Genomic DNA, 23,838 nt, shown 5'->3' with positions numbered 1-23,838 from the left:
TAATAACAAATCTGTCTCCTTTTGACCCAAATATAATAGGGCTTTTGTAAAAGACAATTTGTTATTTGTCATTGCTTTAATGAAATGGTGTTCTCTTTTCATTCTAATCTTAGCAAGTATTTCATTCATTTCTTTAGTATTCTTTATTCTTTATTGATAATTATTTTCTTGGTAAATATTAGATAAAATTCTTATCCACAGCCAAATATACTCCTTTTTGATTCGTAGGTCTTCAGATATCAACTGTTTGAGTAATGATATTTTTGAACCACAAATTAATTTTGAAAATAACATGTGTCTTGAAGAATTTGAGGGTTATAAGGATGATGAGGAATGTGAGTTAAATCCTGAACTCGTTATAATGATGGAGCAAGAAGATAGACAAATAGTGCCCCATAAAGAGAAAACTGAAACTATAAATTTGGGAATAGAATATGACAGACATGAAGTCAAAATTGGCACTTCACTCTCACCAAAAACAAGAGAATATCTAATAATCCTTCTACGAGAATGTAAAGATGTGTTTTCCTGGTCATATCAGGACATTCCGGGATTGGATACTGACATTGTGATGCACAAGCTACCAATAAAACCAAAATGCAAGCCTGTTCAGTAAAAACTTCGAGGGATGAGACCTGATATGCTATTAAAAATCAATGAAGAAGTGAACAAACAGTTTGATGCTGAATTTTTACAAGTGGCCAAGTACCCTGAATGGATAGCAAACATAGTGTCGGTCCCAAAGAAAGATGGCAAAGTTCGGATGTGTGTTGACTATCGGGATCTCAATCGAGCGAGCCCCAAAGATAATTTTTCACTCCCACATATCGACACTTTGGTTGATAATACGGCTAACCATGCTCTTTTTTCTTTCATGGATGGTTTCTCAGGTTACAATCAAATCAAGATGGACCTAGAAGACATGGAAAAAACAACATTTATGACAATGTGGGGTACATTTTGTTATAAGGTGATGCCTTTTGGACTCAAGAATGCCGGAGCAACATATCAAAGAGCCATGGTTACTCTGTTCCACGATATGATGCACAAAGAGATAGAAGTGTATGTGGATGATATGATTGCCAAATCACAAACCAAAGAAGAACATGTAAAAGTCTTAAGGAAGCTATTTTTAAGATTAAGAAAATACCAACTCAAGCTTAACCCAGCCAAGTGCACATTCGGAGCTACTTCTGGGAAGTTATTGGGATGTGTAGTCAGTGAGAATGAGATAGAAATAGATTCTGATAAAGTCAAAGCAATTTTGGAACTACCACCCCCTAGAACGCAAAAAGAAGTACGAGGTTTTCTGGGGAGGTTAAATTATATTGCCAGATTCATCTCTTAGTTGACCGAGAAATGTGATCAAATATTCCGATTACTGAGAAAACAAAACCCAGGAGAATGGGATGAAAGTTGCCAAGAATGCTTCAATAGATTAAGAGTTACTTGATTAATGCTACTGTCCTGATGCCACCAATCCCAAACAAACCGTTAATTTTATATTTGACTGTCTTTGAGAAGTTAATGGGATGTGTATTGGCTCAACATGACGAAACTGGAAGAAGAGAACGAGCTATTTACTATCTCAGTAAAAAAATCAATGACTGTGAGACTCGATACTCCTCTATCGAAAAGCTGTGTTGTGCTTTAGTATAGACTACTAAGAGGCTGAGACAGTATTTGTTGTACCACACTACCTGGTTTATATCAAGACTGGATCCGTTAAAATACCTGATGGAATCAACGGCTCTAACTGGAAGGATGGCGAGATGGCAAATGTTGTTGTCCGAATTTGATATAGTCTATATGAATCAGAAATCAGTTAAATGAAGTGCTATTGCAGATTTCCTAGCAAGCAGAGCATTAGAAGACTATGAGCCAGTAAAATTTGATTTTCCGAATGAGGACTTAATGATTATATTTGTTACTGAAGAAGATACTCAGGAAAATGAAGCATGGAAAATGAACTTCGATGGTGCTTCGAATGCTGTGGGACATGGAATTGGGGCAATACTAGTTTCACCTGAGGGAGATCATTATCCTTTTACTAGTAGGCTCGCCTTTGAATGCACTAACAATATAGCAGAATATAAAGCATGTATCTTGGGTATTCAAGCTGCAATTGAGCGCAAAGTTAAAAGCCTGGAAGTATTCGGTGATTCTGCTTTGGTTATTTATCAACTTCACGGGGAGTGGATGACTCGAGATTCCAAGTTGATAGAATACAAGAACTTGGTGATGGAGTTGATCAAAGAGTTTGAAGAAATTTCTTTTACTTATCTTCCCTGTGAAGAAAATCAAATGAGAGGTGCCTTGGCTACGTTGACAGCTATGTTCAAGGCCGATGATCAATCTCTAATGATGCCTATTCGGATGAGTATAAGAGAAATGCCAGCTCATTGTTGTAACATTAAGGAAGAGGAAGAGGATGGTCTCCCATGGTATTATGATATTCTCCAGTATGTGAAATATCGGGCTTACCCAACTGAGGCAACTGAGAATGACAAACGGAACTTAAGAAGATTAGCATTGAGGTATGTCCTTGATGGAGATATTTTGTATAAAAAAAGCAAGGATCAGGTGCTTTTGAGATGTGTGGATAGGATTGAGGCCAAGAAAATACTTGAAGAAGTACATGAAGGGGTTTGCGGAACACATGCAAACGGATTCACAATGGTTAGACAAATCATGAGGTTTGGATACTTTTGGTCTACTATGGAAGGATATTGTATCAGATTGTCTCGAAGATGTCATAAATGCCAGATTCATGATAACCAAATACATGTTCCTCCTTCACCACTCGATGTAATGAACGCACCTTGGCCATTTTCAATGTAGGGCATCGATGTCATTGTGGCAATTTCATCGAAGGCCTCAAATGGACATCATTTTATCTTAGTCGCTATAGACTACTTCACCAAATGGGTTGAAGCTGCCTCTTATGCTAATGTCACAAAAAGAGTAGTGTGAAGATTTCTAAAAAGAGAATCATTTGTAGATATGGAACACCTGAAAGAATCATTACAAATAATGCATTGAATATGAACAATGATATAATGAAGGAAGCCTGTACAAAGTTAAAGATCAAACATCACAATTCATCTCCTTATCGCCCAAAAATGAATGGGGCAGTAGAGGCAACAAATAAAAACATCAAGAAGATCATCACAAAAGTAACTGAAACATATAGAGACTGGCATGAGAAGTTACCTTTTGCGTTGCTTGCTTATCGCACATCCGTTCATACATCTACTGGAGCAACACCATTCTCTTTGGTATATGGGATGGAAGCAGTTTTACCTGTTGAGGTGTAAATCCCTTCTCTGAGAGTGTTGATGGAGTTAAAACTTAATGAGGCTGATTGGGTACAAAGTAGGTTTGATCAATTGAATTTTATTGAGGAGAAAAGGATGAGAGCTATATGTCATGCCAAATATACCAGAAAAGGATGATACGAGCATATGACAAGAAGATCAGACCTCGAGAATTTTGTGAAGGTAATTTGGTGCTAAAAAAGATCCTAACTATGCAAAAAGACTTTCGAGGGAAGTGGATGCCAAACTGGGAAGGTCCCTATGTGGTAAAAAATGCATTCTCAGGAGGAGCTTTGGTGTTAACAGAGATGGATGGAGAAGATTTGCCTAATCCTGTGAATTTTGATTCAGTCAAACGATACTACACTTAAAAAAATGAAAAAAAAATGAAAAATGAAAAATGAAAAAGAAGAAAAAGAAAAAATAAATAAAGAAGGGTTCAAGATGAAAACCCAAAATGGGCGTCTTGAAATCAAAGGAGGATTCAAGTTGAAAATCCTTAATGGACGGCTTGAATAGTCATAATTTGAAATGACAAATTCCCTCGGAAGCCTAATGGTTAAGGGAAAGATTCTCATACTCACACATCTTTTGTACAGTCTGAATCTTTGAGACACATGTCAACTTTCAAGAAAGATTTGGGTGAAGAAATAGGACTCAACATTTGATTTTCACTGTATTCATCCTTTGTTCTTCCTGTAATACTTAATTGTTTCTTGTCCTTAAAAGATTGTACTTTTTTTCATTGCCTATTTTCAATGAAATTTTTTGAATTTGATTCATTATCCTTGCATATATTCACCAAATTATTGATCAATAACGATATCGATTATTATGTCTTACTCTGAAAAGTGTCAAAGTGTGGGGATTTCAAAATAGGTGTTCACCAGAAAGCACATACAAAGACACACTTCCCTAAACCATTACTCGAATTATTGGAAAAGGAGAGTAAATCAAGGAAATCAGTTTCAACAAAACCTTCCAAGCAAAGAAGTCCCAAGTTAAAAACACAACAATGAGAGGTCATTCTGATCGAATTTTCTCATAAAATCAATCAATGACCAAAGAATCAAAGGGGCAAGATAAACTTTCTCGGGGTAAATCAGAGGGACCAAGTCAAAGAATATTTAGTGAGAGCTCAAGAAAGTAACCACGATCAAAGCCAAGGCATGGGTGAATGCATAAATCTCGCTTATTCCGATCAAATAACATGAGAGATTTCAAATACCAGGATTGAACTGAGCATAATCCTTTAAACATGCATTTAGATCATCTTTATGGCATAGGTCCAACATGAAATCATGTCATATGACTATTTTTTACAGGGCTTTCAAGATCCATTTCATTAGTGAAGCAATGAATCAGTCAAAATCAGCTGACCAGACCTCCTCATCATGTAGGAGCAGCGTCAACATTAGATAACCAACCTCCCTCATCATGAAGGATTCGTGTTATCTATCTTATCAATAAAGATGACCAGTCGGCCTCAACACGTAGGAACCGTGTTATCCCTTAACCAGACCTCCTCATCACGTAGGAGCCGCGTTAACCCTAGATAACCAGCCGTCCTCATCGCGTAGGAACCGAGTTATCACCATTCCTAAAGATGGCCAAGAACTCTTTATCACGTATAAGCAGTGTCATCCCTTGACCAGATTTCCTCATCACGTAGGAACCATGTCACCCTTAGACGACCAGACCTATTCATTGTGTATGAGCAGTTTCGTCCCCAACAACAATCCAATTTCTAAGCGAAAAGGGGGAGAACAAGACAAAAACATGTTGTCTTGTCGTCATTTCCATATCCTTGTTAACACAAGAATGTGCAAAGAGGGGCAGTTGTAAACACCCATTTTTGTCCTGGTCTTTTATATCCATTTTTATTTATTATTATTATTATTATTATTTTGTTATATATTATTATTATTGTCATTTTATTAATAAAATTACAATTACATATGTTTGTAGGCCCAAACCCGAGTCCACTCAACACTCAGCAGGCCTAGCATTCAATCCAGAGCCCAACCATTTACAAAACCAGACCCAACAGGCCCAGTAATAGACCCAAACCAGTTAGGGTTCCCCTTCTCTGCTCCAGCTGCCTCACTTTTGGCCGTTGGATCTGGACCTATCCAACGGTCCAGATCGCGTAGAGTCTAGGGTTTAAAACCCTAAAATATCATCAACTCAGTCGTTGGCCTTCCAGCTCCAGTCGCCAACCTTTCAACGTCACGTGCCGATGTTGCAGCTGCCCAGCCGAGCCATACCCCAGCAGCCTCTGACGCCGCCGTAGACAATCCTGCGCCAAACAGTGATGGCTATCCATCAAACAGCAGAAAGCACAGACAAAATCAGGAAAAAAATCTAATTAAGATCCTATCTAGTCCATCAATGGAAATAGGATATCATTATCCTATTTCTTCGGCAACATCATGAATCAGAGGCATGCAATCAGATAAAAGAAAACATTTGGGTTCAGTAAGGAGGAGAAAAAACTCGAAAGAAAAGAAAAAATAAGAGAGAAGAAGAACGAAGAAAAAAAAAGAGAGAAAAGAAGAAACGAAACATACCTGATAGATCCAACAGTAGAGTCTTCCTTGGAATCAAACAGGCCCCTCACCGAAGGTAAAGGCCTTCTTTTCTCTAAAGTTTTATCGAGGGTTCGAAGCTAGTTGGTTTTCTCTAGGGTTTGGGTTAACATAAAGGGGGTGGCTTTATGTGAGTAAAGGTAATCTGAGAGAAGAGTGTTTGGTTTAGGGGTAAGGAATGCTCCCAGTAGCCACCGATCTACAGTGGTCGGAGAGTTTGGGGGTTTCAATCCTCGATTGAGGACGACTAAAGGGAGACAGAGGGGTGAGGCTTGAGAGCCTTTTTGGCTCTCTGATATTTAAAGAGGAGGAGGCTCGTGAGAAATGAGAAACATACCGAGAGGAAGCCTGTGATTTGGCCTTATAAACCGAGTTCAGAACGACACCGTTTTAGGGGGATCTGTTTGTACTTTTAGCTTGGGTAAATTATGTTTGGGGGTCTCCATGTTTTGGAAAGTTCATTTATGAGCCCTTATTATAGTTTATTTATGTTGTATTTCGTGCGTAATTTTTGTAACTTCTATATTTTGGTTACTAGCCTGGTTATAATTAATATTTTATAAATCTCAACATTTGTACTCGGTGTTTATAAAGTTTACATTTTGATCACTGTTTTGGCTATTTAGTTTAAATACCGAATTTACACTGAATGTTTTCTATTTTTTTTATTTTAGTCATTTGTTCATAATATAAAATGGTAATTTACGCATTTAATACCTGAGTTTTTCCTAGTGTAATTTGTAGTCACTGTTAAGACTTGTTTGGGTTATTTGTTTGCTTGGTCACTATTATTTTATTTAGGCTTTGTTTAAATTCTTTGTAAATATATGTATAATATTACTTATGTTGGTTTTTGTTTTATTTTATTTTATTTATTTTATTTATTCTATTTTCTTTAATACTTGTTTGGTAGGAGTAAATGTTAGAATATATTTATAAATCCCTATATATTGATTAATAATCATGCTATTATTTATAATAAATTTCAGTTAGTTTGTGATATTATGGTTAAACTTAGTTATGCATCAAATATTCACTTTTCTTAGTATATACATTTATCTTTTTATTTCATTTTATTTATTTATTATTCTATTTTTTAGATGTTCAATGTGTTAATGGTTTTTTTATGTTAATATTAACGATGTATGTTTTAGATAAATAAAGCATATTTTATTTTCTACCCATGTTGATATTATTTGGTGGTAATTCGAAGATAGAATATTTTTTACGGATGAGAAATAGGTGAGATAGCTTTCTCGATGGAGAATTGCAAATCTCGGGATTTCTTATCAAGTGAAGGATTTCTATTATCTTAATTAATATTCAATAAATAGATCGTAATTTTACTCTTGATTCAAACTTTAAGTTCTACCATTACGACTATATATAAGCAACTAAGTACCGATTTTTGGGCGTTGTGGATGTTTTTCTTTTCCACATACGTAACCGACTTCTGAACTCCTAAAATTTTTCTGATAACGCATACTTGTATTTTTATAAAAAAAAAAGTTTCTTAAAATTGTTTTTTTTAATTAGAAAACATATTTTTAGGTATTCAACCTACCTAATTCAAAGGTCGATGGTGACTCCCTTTTCAATTTAATTCCTAAATTAATTCAGAATTATTAATTTTCCAAAATTAAAAACATAATCGTTTTTTAAAATATTAAAAAAACTTAATAAAAAAATGGTTATGACAATCAGTTTTTCTGGCTGGAGGTAGCCCTTTTGGTGCCACGAACACACTTGCAAACTCTTTTAGTAATTCCTCCATCTCCCTTGATTCAGCTTTAATTTCTCTTAGATTCACCTTCATATGCAAGCAATAGCATTCAGCCACTGCCTTGGTGTCTTTCGTCCTCCGCAGCGATTGAAATTGTAGTGGTTGAGGTCCCAACCCCAACACCCTTGCCAATGATGTTCCACTTCACCTTGTCAAAATTGAAAGCTCAGCTTGGAGAAGTCCATGGTCACAGGACCTAACGTGGCCATCCATGCTACCCATAACACCATTTCAGTGCCTTCGAGGGGTAAAACATAAAAATCGGTGGTCAATTCAGTGCCTTGAACTCGTACTTTGAGATTTCTCACGCAAACCTCGTTTTGTAGCCTTTCTCCATTACCTACGAGCACCTTGAAATTCGGTGCTACCGTCACTTGTAATCCCAAATGTTTTGCCATTTGTGTTTGCACAGAATTGCGCGTGCTTCCCCCATCAAGAAAAATTTACATTTTGCATCCTCGGATTTCTCCTTTTACCCGCAAAGTATTAGGCTTGAAACAACTAGAGAGAGCATTGAAGGATACCAACGATTGTTCTCGAAGTCCTGCTTCCTCTCCATTATTCTTAGTCATGTCCTCCCCACCTCATTTTGTTTCCCCTCTATCTTCATCATCTAACAAGAACAGTTGTGGATCCTTACACTTATGTCCCGGCACGAATTTAGCATCACAGTAATAGTAGAGTCCCTTCTCTCTTCGTGCTTAAGCCTCGGCAGCATAAATCCATCTTGGCTGGATAGAGTTTAGGAGGGGGCCTTCCAGGCAGTCCTTTTATTCCTGTAGACAACGACGTGGGTGTTGGCAACAATGGAGGAAGCTTAGACACACCTCCTCGACTCAGCATTTTCTTGGTTTCATTTAATTTTGCTTCGTGAAACCGAGCCAGGGCCGAAACATCATTAATTGAAGTGGATCGTTGGGCTAGAACCTCATTTTTTATCTCGGGTCGTAGCCCAGATACGAAATACTGGGTAAGGTACCCATATGGAAGATTGGTGGTGTGCAGTGCCATTTTCTCAAATTTTGTCTGGTATTCCTCCACTGTAGCTGTTTGGACCAGCTTGGTCACTTGACCTTCTGGCGATTCGATTTCAGTCACAACAAATCGCTTCCTGATAGCGTCAACTAAATGGTTTCATCTGACCAATTGTCGTTGCCCTTGCATCCATCAAAACCATTTTCTAGCAGTTCCGTCCATCCGAAATGACGCCATGGCCACTGGATGGTGTTCTTTTGTTCCATAAAAATCAAAAAAATCTTGGACAGAGTCAATCCAATCATCAGGGTCTTTTCCGGTGAATAAACGTAACTCGACGCATACTGATTTTGGAGAAAAAGGAAAGATATCATCCGATTTCTCTTTCACTTTTTTTCACTCTGTTGCCACACTCCTCTCCCATTCCATCACTCCCTGTGTGACTCTTCGACGACTGCCCTAATTGTGCTGAGATGTTTCCCAGATGTTGAATTACATCCCGGAATTGTTTACGATCGTTTGCTTCTGTTCTTCGAAGTGGGTTTTGAGTGAGTTCAGAAGCAGCTCGTGACGAGCGGTGGTTTCTTGCAGGCCTTTGATTGCTTCCATATTGGTCACCATTCTCTCAATGAAAGCACCAAATTGTTATCTAACAACACTATAGATAAGAAGAGATGAAGAAGAAACTTAACGTAGAATTAATAATAGAAATTCCAAGTAAATTCAGCAAGCCTTTAGCTTTACAAGCTGGTTTTATTTATATCCGACTGCTTTATAAATGGGTTTTTTACCGAAATATCATCCTGACATGTAATAATTACTTGTCAAACACATTTTCTCCAAATTTTATTAATTCGTCATCCGCGCCTTTGCGGGGTTTCGTCCGAGCTGGCACCACGTCATGAAATGTGTAAATGACCATCTGCGTCTTATCCGAGCTGGTGTCACGTAAGGACAGACGCAGATCGCCATTTGCACCTTTCCAAGGTTTCTAACACGTGTCAGTAAGGTGCAAATCACTATCCGCGCCTTCTATTAATACCCCAACCGTTCACACCTCCCAACATTAATACCCCATCCGGCTAAACCCCCTCACCTCTCCCTATAAATACCTTATCTCTTCTTCATTCAAACACACACCAAACACAAACATCCAAACCCGCTCAAATTCTCGCAAATCTCAAATTCTATTAATAAGGTAAAATATTTTATTGTATTATAATAAATTAATAATTTATTATTTTATTAATTTTTTTATATTAATTTTTTATTAAATTTTTATTATATTAATTTTTTATTAATTTTTAAAGTTATAAATTGAAAGGTGGTTTGCTACGTTTAGATGGACATTATATCTAGAGGCATTTTGCTGATACGATGACAATTTTAAATTCTATTTTAATTTTAATTATTGTTAATATTTTATTTATTTTATTTATTTAATTTATTTAGTTGTAGTTTATATTTTAATTTCTATAATATTTATTAAATTATGAGAGAGATTGTATATTAGATCCCTTCATTCGTAATATTAAGTTAGAGATACCTACATGTGTATGGTTGTATTTAGTCGAGGCTGGATTCAATTACGTAGAAAAATATGAAGGGCACTATAAGCTTGAATCCAACATTATTTCTGCTTTGGATGAGCGGTAGAGACCAGAGACACACACATTCCATCTTTCGTGTGGAAAGTGCACAATTACGCTGGAGAATATTTCTATGCATTTGGGGCTTTCGGTAGATGGAGATGTAATTTCTGGGGTGACGCATGGTGACTGACATTCATTGTGCAAGGAGTATCTTGGAGGTGTCCCGCCTAATTTCAACGGTGATCGAATTATGTTAAATTGGTTGGATGAAACTTTCAAGCATTTGAGTGGCGACACCTCCGAGGAGCAGGTTAAAATGTATGAATGGGCTTGCATTCTACAGCTCATAGGAGGGCTCCTAATGCCAAACAAATCGTACAACCAAGTTCATTATATGTGGTTGCGTCACCTCACTAATTTTCATCATGCTGGCACACTGAGTTGGGGCTCCGCAGTTTTGGCATTTCTGTATATGGAAATATGTCGAGCTACTGACTATAGAAAAAATGCTATCGACGAATGTCTCATTCTGCTCCAGTCTTGGACATGGTATCGCATGCCCTTTTTATGTCCTGTGGTGAAAAACTCGTTGGTCTTCCCGCTATTATTGAGGTAATTAAAATACTGATTTCGTATATTAATAATTTTATTTAGTATATAATAAAACTTATTTTACTGAATAGGTGGTCAAGAGAAAGAAAATATCATCAAGATTTACCTAATGAATTAGAAGAAATTAGGCTACTAATTGAACAGAAGACTAGCACAGAGGTATGTATTTAAATAACAAAATGTAGTTTTAATTATCATTATATAATTAGATTATTATTTGGATAAGAATTATATATATATATATATATATATATATATATTTTTAGTTTGAATGGGCTCCTTATTGTACTGAAGAGATGAGGATTTGCATCCCACATCACTTAAGAGGCCCATTAGATGTCTGGATGGTGGTGGTCCCTATGATATGTTATGTTATTGTCGAGTGGCATCCCACTGATCGCGTGCTCCGCCAAATTGGTTTTGTAAAATCTATTCCAGAAGTACCTAAGAATCTTAACGATTTGCATATCATTGATAGACGGGGTAAAAAAGAAGTCGACTGGCTACTGAAGCACTATGAGTGGGTAATGATATGGGAGGATCGATGTGGGTGCATTCCTCGTACAGAACTCATTTATATGGATCATTACTAGGATTCTGATGGTTATTATGAGTGGTTCAATAGGAACGGGAACTGTTCCTACTTTCTGAGGAAACACGAGGCGGGAGCATTTATAGACGTCGACAAAGACATCCACCGTCACAATATTATCGTCCCCTGACTCGTGGATGGAGAGCAGACGCTTCTGGATCGTCCTCAATTGTAGCATCGAAACCTTCACAACAGCCACCTTCTACACCAATATACATTCCACAACCGTTTCAGATGGCATCGTATCCATTTCATATGCCACTGTAGCCAGGTTAGACACCATCACTTTCATATCAAATGCCGCCACTGCCGCAGAGTTATATGACCCCTCCTGACAGATATTATAGTTTTATGTTTGTAGATCCAACTTGGGGTTCATATGTTGGTTATATGGCGGGTGAAGCTTCATCACATGCACAGACACCTCCTGTACAATTTTTGCACTATCAATGTTAGTCTTTTTGTAGTTTTCACAGTTTCTATTAGCGATGGGATAGTCAATCATACACCTCTAAGGTCCCTATTCTATGGAGGTGCTACATCGTCATTCATCCCTCATCAACAAAATATATCTGCTCATGATGATGATGATGATGATGGTAATGGTGGTGGTGGTGGTGATGATGATCAGAGTGAGGAGTCACAACAAGTTATACGAAGAAATCTTCCTCGAAACAGACAACCATCACCCTGTAGAACACATTCAAGACGCGGGCATCGATAGTGTCATACACTTCATTATTTTTGTATTTAATTTTTTTTATTTACCAACAATTGTAATTTTTTATATTATTTTTTATTACTTAATTTATTTCATTTGTTAATTTGTTTATTAGTTAATTGTTCGAATATTTTTATTATTTTGTGCTTTTTAATTTTTTGCTTTATCGTTTTCTTATTTAATTAATCGGTGATGCTCAAATGATATTAACTGAAAGTAAATGAAAATTAAATTACAGAAACTTAGATTTCATAAACAACTACTACATCAAGCACAACATCAACGATTACTTTATGACAAAAAGAGATGAACATTATTTCCTAGTGTGTCCTAGGTTTCTACAATGTCCACATATTTTGTTTTCTCTGGACGTTTCCTGAATATCCATATCACAATGAATTCGAATGGATTTTGGACGACTGGGTTCCCTCAATAAGAACGGATCTGGTATAATGGAAAGCCAATTCTGAACCTCATTATGGTCTTTCTCATTACCTATAGGGGGAACTCAAATTTATATACCTTAAACACTTCTGAAAGTCGGTATACAGGATCCACAAAATGATTATAGACTTGACAGGTATGCGAGCAAGCTGCTATAACATGAGAGCATAAATACTTCATAGCTTGAAAAATCCCATAGTCTTAACATTTGTCTCGTAGATTAACTCTAAACGAGCTAGCTTAAATCCCTTGAAGAGGTCGCGGGATCTCTGTGACACAAAATAATTCATGAGTTCTAGAGAAGCTTGTTACAGACATTCCATTTGATGCAACAATTCTTTTTTGTATTTATGTAACTAATCTAGGGTGATAGACATGACCGTCTTGCATCTAAGTTTGAGTTTGTCCCTCGAGCTTGGCAAAAAGTGCTCTCAACTCTTGAAGCATGGACTCAAATGTTTCGTAGTTCGTAACCTGAGCATCAAATGTAGAACTTACTAAATTTGTTTCCATAAAAAATGAAAATGATTGAGAAATAAAAAATAGCATTTTGACATACCCATGCGCTCTAGTAATTGGCGTTCATCATTTTATCTTGAACCTTCCATGATAGTTTACAACAATATGTCGGATACAATATCGATGTTGGACATAGGGTGGTTGTTGATAACTCCATAAAAGTATTCTATTTATAGTCTTTTTACTTAAGTTATTGTTCGTCTAAACAAAGTATGCACATCATATTAGTTGCATATAATTGCATTTAGGTTATATTTGCTTTTGGTGGATAAGTGTTGTTTAGGCAACATTATTTGGTTTGATTGATATTGCCGAGGAGAAAGGGCTTGAGTGAATTGTGTATGTGTAGAAAATTCACTAAGGAATAACATTTCAGTCGCGACAAAGTATTTCACAAGGGCCAGTGGAATAGAGAAGATAAAGACAGTGACGAGCAGATTTATCTCGCCAAGGCAAGGTTTATCTTGCAAGTCTGAAGCGGAAATGACGAAACTGCCTATGTCACATGCTAGCTGTACGACTACCCTCACGTGCAAGCAAGCCATCAAGATTCTGACAACAACCAACCACCTTTCCTTTTATAGCCTTGATAAGATAATAACGGGTATTTAGGGAATCTTCACTTACGCGAAACCCTAGGAGATTTCCCTTTATAAATACACAGCCACAGCTGCCAAAAGGAAAAGGTAATGAAGTAAAAGAGCTTTAACTGAAGCGTGAGAGAGAAACTGCAGTGCTTCCCCACCATTTTCCAACTAACAGTCCTTGGTGTCCTCCATAGTCAAGCTATAGTAGAGCGGGTCAGGCGCGGTGTTGATCAGAGATGTCACGAAAGAGCCCCCGATTTTGGGAGTCGTTCTTCCTTTGTTCTTAATTTCTTTACGTTGTTTGGGGTTATAGTAAAACGATGATACTTTGGCTGACATTTTTATAACACCATGAATTGTCTTACTTGGTGTTAATATTTGTTTTGCCTAAACAATTATGTTCTACTTTATGAATGATGAATTATGATTTTGCTCATGATTATTTTGTTCATTGTTTAAGTATTTTTCCTTGACACTGTAAGAGCTTCGAGAGATTTCCTAGGGTCTTGGTGAAACACGTCTTGACAATGTAAGAGCGTCGAGAGATTGTCGGTTGTCTAGATATTGATTCTTAGATTCGAGAAAATTAAGATAGATCTACGTGAGCAATGGAATGGATCTGAGATGGTGATGTTCTAACTTGTCTACCTTAGAGATAATGATAGGTTTTCAATCGACTAAAAGGGATAGACGCTAGAGTGGGATAGACAACAATTATAGTTTATGCTGAGAGGTATTGCTACAACAACAGTCTTACAAACCAAGGGTTGTAGTTAAACCTGAGTAGTATTGTCATAACAACCGTCTAAGAATACTCAGTAATCCCGTCGAGCAGGTTAAGCATGTCATAAAAATTCATTCTGAACTTTGAATAATTGCTTGTCATAACAAAAGATTAGCATGAGTGCTCTGTGAAAAGTCTGAATATGTGAGGTTGTTTTGAATATATTTGAATCAACACTTGTCTTGGCTTTATTTATTTCAATTCGATAGTTTTGCATATTTATTTTGTCTCGACCAAACTTTTCTACAATCATACTTTATAATATTTCCTTGCTTTATTACTAATAATTTTCTAGTTTGACAAGATTGTAGGAATTAGCTTGAGACAACTAGTTCTGGTTGTGGTAAAGCTTAAAAAGAATCGATCAATCCCTGAGGAGACTATAACTCATTTACCCTATATTACTTGATTCGATTGTGTATACTTACAAAGAATTTCTTGCCTTAGCATATACATTTACAAGCGATCAAGTTTTTGGCGTCATTTTCGGGGATTAGCAACTGATAAAATTTTTATTTTTCATCATAACAAGCTTTTCTTGTCACCTTTTATTTACTTAGCTAACTTATTTTATTTACTTTTTCTTTTGAAGGATTTCTCATTGCATGACCCTGAGATATGCTGGTAAACCATTAGAACCATTCAACCCTAAAATTGAACAGTCATTCAGACAAAGGTGACGTAACCAATGAACCATAGAGTATATGAATCAACTACAATTTCAAGGCAACAGTATGGGAGATCAGGCAGATCCTGATGCGACAATTAATTTTCAAAGAGAAGTTGCAAGACCACGAGCAATACGAGATCACTTGAAGCCAATTCTTGACGATCTAAATCCAGGCATCGTGGCACCTGTAATACAAGCAACCCATTTTGAGCTTAAACCGGTGATGTTCAACATGCTAAACTCCATCGGTCAATTTGGTGGTTCACCTAATGAGAATGCTAGACAGCATATCCAAGCCTTCATTGAAGTGTGCAATTCATTCCGACAACAATAAGTTCATGAAGATGTGCTTAAACTTAAACTTTTCCCTTATTCCCTACGCGATAGAGCAAGAGCTTGGCTCAGTGGAGTCCCTTCAGGATCAATGGAATCTTGGGCGAATTTATGCAAGAGTTTTCTACTTAGATACAATTCACCCAATATAAATACATAGCTACACAATGATATTGCAAGCTTTTACCAAGGTGATGACGAATTAATGTACGAATGTTGGAATAGGTATAAAAGTCTACTTAGTAAATGTGTAAACCACAGATTTCATGACTAGACTCAAGTCGCGATGTTTTAAAATGGAGTTAATGCATATACTCAAATTATGTTAGTGCCTCAGCAAATGTAACTTTAATTGACAAATCACCCGAGGAAGCCTTTGATATCCTCGACATGATAGAAAATAATGACTATCAATTCCCGACTACAAGGTTGGGAAACTATAGAAAAGTATTTGGAGCATATGAAATTGAGGGTAAGGATTCAGTTGCTGCTCAACTTTCTGCCATAACTAATATGTTGAAAAATTTGCAACGTCCTAATGAGGTGAGAGAAGTCAAAGTAACCAGTAATGCATGCATTTATTGTCACGACAACCATCATGGGAGTAAATGTCTAGAAAACCATGAGTCTACCAATTTTGTGGGCAATTACAAATGAAGCAACAATAACCCCTACTCAAATACATACAATCTTGGCTGAAGACAACATCCAAATTTTTCATAGGGTAATAAAGGGACCAACAACAATCAGGCAGGAAATTATAATAGGCCACAGCAGAGTAACTCGGAACATCAACATTTTTAGAATCAGCATCAACAGATGCCCTGGCAAAATACTAAAGTACAACTTCTTCCTCTAATACCAACTTAATTCTAACTCCTTGGAAGCTTCATTGCAGGAATTCATGGCCTCGACAAAAGATTTCATGGCTTCAACAAAGACTCTGATGCACGAGCACTAATCAACAATAAAAACCAAGGAAATTTATTACAAAGTAATCTACTATTTTGCAAAGCCATAGTTCATCCCTGAGAGCATTGGAGAACCAAGTGGGTCAAATCGCTACGGCATTACATTCTCGCCCACAAGGAAATCTCCCAAGTGATACTGAAATCACTAAACATCATGGAAAGGAGCAATGCAGTGTACTTACACTAAGGAGTGGAACACATATTAACCAGAATGACAAGTTTGTGGGAAAATAACTAGACAATTCTCGCCAAGGCATTACAAAACCAGAGATGAATTGTCCAAAGAGAAGGAAAATGATGAAGGCTCCAAAAATCATCAAACAGATAATGGGAAATTTATGGCCAAGGCTAGAAATTCCTCAGCACCAGCATCAGATGCCGTGAGACCGCCACCACCATTTCCTCAAATATTGAAGAAACATATTGATGACATCCAATTCAAGAAATTGATTGATGTTCTGGATCAATTGTATATAAACGTATCTTTACTTGAAGTCATTGAGCAGATGTCTTCGTATGCTAAGTTCCTAAAAGATATTGTCACAAAGAAGAGGAAGATAGAAAATGTTGCCACAGTAATAGAAATATGCTCTGCAGTAAGCAAACTCCCACCAAAACAAAAAGACCCTGACAGCTTTGTGATACCATGCTCAATTAGTAATAACTTTGTAGGGCGAGCTCTAGTTGACTTAGGGTCGAGCGTAAATTTAATACCAAAGTCTATATTTTTAAAATTCGAAGGTATAATGCTTGCCCAACCAAAGTTATCTTACAGTTAGTTGATCGGTATTATGTGCATCCTAAGGGTAGAATAGAAGATGTCATTGTAAAGGTGGACAAATTCATATTTCCAGTTGATTTCCTCATCTTGGACTACGAAGCCGATGAAAATGCACCTATTATCCTTGGACGACCCTTTTTGGCCACTTGACAAATCTTAATTGATTGTGATAAGGAAAGTTCACGATGCGAGTACGAGAGAAAATTGTCACAATGAATGTATTCAACTCCATGAGATATGTGGACGATTCGGAAGAATGCTAATGCATTAGAGACATGGATTCAATGGAAGAAGAGGAAAAGACAATTCTTGGCCACGGTGAATTTTAAAGATAGATGAATACAATAGTTTGTGCCACGACTCGATGTCCATGATGCATAAACATGAAAATTAGGGCCCATGTGAAAAATTTTCAGAAGACGATTCTGATAACTATGGCCTTGGCAACAGTTATTTGAATAGAGCACTAAACGAGTTCTCTGCCAATAACACCAACACAGATTATGAAGGATAATCAAAGGAGCAATCTAGTTTCCTTCATACTAGATCAAGTATGAAAATCAAACCCTTAGATTTTAATGAAGTTAGCTCCCCAGAATCATCTCTACAACATGCACCCAAATTGGAACTTAAAACTTTGCCATCGAATTTGAAATATGCCTACCTAGGTAGTGATGAGACTTTACCAGTGATAATTTTTGTCAGGCTAACCTCTGAGTAGGATAATAGTTTGTTAAATGTTTGGTCACAGTACAAAAAAGCTCTCGGGTGGACCATGGCAGACTTGAAGGGAATCAACCCTACCATATGTATGCACAAGATCAACTTAGAAGACATACACAGTACTTCAGTAGAACCACAAAAAAGACTAAACCCGATCATAAAAAAGGTAATCATGAAGGAAATAATAAAATGGCTGGATGTGGGAGTGATTTATCCAATATCCGATAGCTCATGGGTCAGTCCGATGCAGTGCATGCCAAATAAAGGTAGTGTGACCGTGGTAAAAAATAAAAAAGATGAGCTTTTAACTACTAGAATAGCCATGGGCTGGCGCATATGTATTGACTATAGGAAGCTCAATAAAACCACAAAGAAATACCACTTTCCCCTTCGTTTTATTGACCAAATGCTTGATAGGCTAGCAGGAAAAACATTTTACTGCTTCCTTGATGGATATTCATGATATAATCAAATAGCCATAGCACCAGAGGATCAAGAGAAGACTACTTTCACATGCCCATACGGTACATATGCATTTAGACGAATATCGTTTGGGCTATGTAACTCTTCAGCTACCTTTCAGAGATGTATGATGGCCATTTTTTCGGATATAGTAGAAGATTGCATGGAAATATTTATGGATGACTTCTTCATCTCAGGCGATAATTTCGACCGATGCCTCGACAACTTATCTAAAGTACTGAAACGATGCAAAAAAGTTAACCTAATATTAAATTGGGAGAAATGCCATTTTATGGTAATCGAGGGAATATTGTTGGGTCACAAAATTTCTTATCAATATATTGAAGTCGATAGATCTAAGGTGGAAGTGATTGCAAACCTATCTCCACCCGCCAACGTGAGAGGCATATGCATTTTCCTTGGATATGCAGGCTTCTACAGGCGGTTCATAAAAGATTTTTCTCAAATCTCAAAACCTTTATTCCTTTTGCTTCAACAAAATCAACCATTTATATTTAATGATGATTGTTTAAATGCTTTTACAAATTTAAAGAAAAAACTTTTAGCAAAACCAATCATTGTTCCACCTGACTGGAACGAACCTTTCAAGTTTATGTGAGATGCTAGTGATTACGTAGTTGGAGTAGTGTTAGGCCAACGAAAAAGTAAACTCTTTCATGTTATCTACTATGTTGGTCGTACTCTTAACGATGAACAAGTAAACCATACCACCACTGAAAAAGAACATCTTGCAGTAGTATTTGCATTCGATAAGTTTAGGCCATATCTCATAGGAACTAAAGTCATTGTGCATATGGATCACTCTACCATTAAATATTTGATCAATAAAAAAGATGCAAAGCCTAGGCAAATCAAATGGATATTATTACTACAAGAGTTTGATTTAGAGGTCAATGATATAAAGGGTACGAAAAACCAAGTAGCAGATCATTTGTCTAGACTAGATAACAAAATTAATTGTCATGACATGAAAGATATTCAAGAGGATTTCCCTGACAAGAAAATTTATTTGTCATGGTTGTGTCGTGGTATGCTGAGATAGTCAACTTTCTTGTTAGTGGTATTGTACCTCCATATTTATCCAGCCTAGGCTAAAAAAATTTAGACATGATGTGCGACATTATTTCTAGGATGAACTGTTCCTATTCAAGCAATATGGAGACCAAATAATCAGAAGATGTGTCCCAGAAGAAGAGCACAAAGAAATTCTACTTCAATATCACTGACATTTTGGTGGGATGAGAACAGCAGCGAAGGTTCTTCAATCCGGTTTCTATTGGCCAACCTTGTTTAAAGATACGCACGAATTCTACAAGTCATGTGATAGATGCCAACGAATCGGGGACATAAAATACCATGGAAAAATATTCTGGAGGTTGAACTTTTCGATGTATGGGGGATAGATTTCATGGGACCCTTTCCCACATCTTTTGGTGATATATACATTCTCTTGGTAGTAGGTTATGTGTCCAAGTGGGTGAAAGCCATCGCGACACCTAAAAATGATTCCAAGACCATGCTGAAGTTTTTGCACAAGAACATATTCACACGTTTTAGAACACCACGAGCTATCATCAGTGATGAAGGTACACACTTTGAGAACAAATTAGTTACCAAGCCGCTGAAAAAGATATGGAGTGCAACATCAGATAACTATGGCATATCACCCCCAGACTAATGGACAAGCCAAAGTCTCTAATCGGGAAATCAAACAAATCCTTGAGAAAGTGGTTAACCCAAGCCGAAAGGACTGGTTGCCAAAGCTAAATGAAGCACTGTGGGCCTATCGCACGGTATTTAAGACACCGCTAGGAATGTCCCCATTAAAACTCGTCTACGGTAATGAATGACATTTTCCTGTGGAACTCGAACATAAAGATTATTGGGCCATCAAGAAATTGAACATGGATACACAACTTGCTGGAGAAAGAAGACTCTTGGAACTGAATGAAATGGATGAATTCAAAGCTCACGCTTACGAGAATGCCCGTCTATACAAAGAAAAAACAAAAAGATTGCATGATAGAAAAATTTTTCCTATGCAATTTTATTCTGGACAACAAGTGATGCTCTATAATTCAAGATTCAAACTATTTCCAGGCAAGCTAAAATCAAGATGGTTAGGACCGTTCATCGTACATCAAGTCCATAATAATAGAGCAATAGAAATCATGAACCGAGATGATGGATCCATTTTCAAGGTGAATGGACAGAGACTAAAGGAATAGAAAGGAGCACCAATCATACGCGACAAACCGGCATCAACAGCACACGATACCCAAGAGTTTGCCTTACCTGAACAATATTCGTTGCCTAGGTAACGAAAATCTAAATTTTGTAAATAAATAAATTAAGTTACTTTATGCACTAGTTATCTGTTTTACTTTATTTTTGTTCTTTTTATTTTATTGTAGGCATGCAAGGAACACGTGGCAGTATGGGGTAAGAACTTACGCATGAGAGAAAGAGCCCCTAGAGCAAAGAAGATTTTGGAGGCAATTGTAAAGATAGAAAATATATTTTCCCCACTTTATGTCAAATCAAATATTGAGCCATTAATGCCATATCTTTTCCATTCTCGTTTTGACCAAATTGTCCCGAAGAAACCATCCATTAACTTTCCAAAAAAACCAATTTACACTTCATATTCCTCATCGTGCACACCATCTTCTCTCCTTTAAAAAATTCCCTTTAAAATTTCCCCCACCGTCATCACGAAAAACATTGTACCAGCAAGTATCATGGCCAGATCAAAGAAAAATCCAGCCCAACAGTGGGTTTTGAGCGATTTTATATGGTTGAAGTCGAGGCACGATTCAAAACCTCCAAAAATGGCAAGTATATTTGGATGATAATTTCGTTTTTCCATCAGAAAACGAAGAATCATTCGGACTAGAAGTGATGGATGTGGTTCGAAAACACAAATGGGAGAAATTTTCTAGACATCTTGAAGCCGTAGCGCCAACAATGGTTCGGGAATTTTACGCCATCTTGAAGACCCATCCAACCACACTGTTTATGTGAGAGGGAAACTCATTTAGTTTTCTCTTTCAACACTCAACTGATATTTCAAGTTGGGAAAAGTGAAGAATCAGCATAAGATGTTGGTGGTTGAGACAGACCAAGAGACTTACAGTCGAGTACTTGAGACCTTTGTTTTGTGTGGACCAAATTCGAGGGAAACGCACCAACAAGAAAATGGGTAGATTGTCGGCCCTTAAACCGATGGTGAAGTTGTGGAATCTCATTCTCAAGGGCAAGCTAATGCCAACCTCCTACAACATGATCATTCTAGTGAAAAGATTGATGATGTTACATTCGATAATCTATGGGCGAGCAATTAATGTTAAAGAATTTATCTTCGAGCAAATCCATGAATACGCCAAAAGAAATCGAGGTAATCTTTTATTTCCTAACTTGATAACTGCTCTGTGTAGGAAAAAGAATGTCCCCGAAGAACCATTCGAGGACTTCATCAAGTCCAAAGAGGGAATATCTAAGAAGAAAGTGCTAGAGTTAATAAGCTTTGATGATAATGCCCCGCATGAAGGTCTGAAGAGATGAGCGAAATCTGTTGTCGCGGCTAAAATAGCACCAATGGTCACTTACACACGAGAAACTTGTGAGAGGATCAAGCATTTGGAAAATCACATGGAGATCTTCTTCGGCTATGTCAAGGCAAGGGATACACAACTCAACACCTTTTTTAAGGAGCTGCTCCCAATCACCAACGAAGACCTACCGTCCTTCCTCGATATTATCCTGAAATACACTACTGGCGGCAATACATTCAATGCCTCAACATAGAATGTTCCCCCAGAGGTACCTACAGACGTTCCTCCACTGGCCACTCATGTCTCACCCATACCAGAGGAATGCCATGGCGACAAATGAATTCCTCAACTCCTCATCCTTCTCTACTTCCGAAAGCACTTAGGAGATTCCACCTGACTTCTTTACCGATGAAGATTTCACTCCAGCCCCGACTCAACCCAAGAAAGCACCAGAACAATCCCCCATTCTTTAATCAACACCAGTTCCTGAAACAGCTCAAAGCCAGACTCCAATTCCTGTACAACCCACTCCCGTTGAAGATCAAAAAAACACCAGCACGAGCCCCGAGCACCAAGCGACGCATCAAGAGAACAACGGACTGTGTTCTTCAGCCATCTTCCTTGACAATTGGAACAGTAAATACGGGATCAGAGAGTCCCCCTCCTCCAAAACAACGCAGAACGCGTGCATCCAGTCAAGCCACACCACCATAGTAAGATCGTATTTTAATTTTTTCTTTTTATATTAGCATTTGCATATAGATACATGTAGTTTAGTTTTTCATGCATTGAGGATAATGTATCCCTCAAGTTTGGGGGAGGAATTATAGCACACTTTGTTAAAAAGCAATTGATGTTATTTTGTTAAAAATTTTGGTTGTCATGATATAAACATGTTAAGCATATTGTTTGGAATGGATTATGGATGCCCGATGATGAATGCATAATTTAATTTCCTAGGCCAGAATTATCTTTAAGACTGTCAAAACAAGAGAACCAACCTTAGCCCTGATTCTTTAAAAAATTATAAACATGATTGTAGGTTGTCTCTGTTTAAGGTAATCAGTAAAAATTTTAGAAAATAAATCTCTGCTTGTAGAGACATCGAAAAATTTTAAGGTTAAGGTCAAACTTCCTAGTATTTAAAACTTGAAGAATAAAAACGACACTCCTCTATGAAATGGCATAACCAGAAAACTCCATAAAAACTAAAAGTTGCCAAGACATATAAGTGAATGAAAGTAGTCACATGATGACTCTACCCGACTATCTTGGGGGTGGAAGGTATACTCCTTTTCACTTAGAATGTGGGAGGGTAGGTGTGATGAGCTAACTCCAAAAAAAAGTTGATGAATAACTAGGAGTGGAACCCTAGCCTGACAAATAATTTGACGCCTTGAAAAAATAGAAGCACTTACTTGAAGTTTTCTAATTACTTTAATGCATAGACTGATTACAATCACACACACACGATAGCAAGGAATCCTGCCTAGGGAAGGTACTTGACTGATATGACAGTCGAACATGTTGAGGCCAAACTTTTGCTGAGGGCTAAAATTTCAAACAACATGATTTTATTAAACTACTTTGCCATGATAATCTTAATTTTTCTCTAGCTACTGTCCATTGCTTGAGAACAAGCAATAACTTAAGTTTGGGGTGTGATAACTCCATAAAAGTACTCTATTTATAGTCTTTTTACTTAAGTTATTGCTCGTCTAAACAAAGTATGCACAACATGTTAGTTGCATATAATTGCATTTAGGTTATATTTGCTTGTGGTGGATAAGTTTTGTTTAGGTAACATTT

The sequence above is a fragment of the Hibiscus syriacus genome, unplaced genomic scaffold (assembly GCF_006381635.1).
Source record: "Hibiscus syriacus cultivar Baekdansim isolate YM2019G1 unplaced genomic scaffold, ASM638163v2 tig00110387_pilon, whole genome shotgun sequence".
NCBI lineage: Eukaryota > Viridiplantae > Streptophyta > Magnoliopsida > Malvales > Malvaceae > Hibiscus > Hibiscus syriacus.
This window is presented reverse-complemented; position numbering follows the sequence as displayed.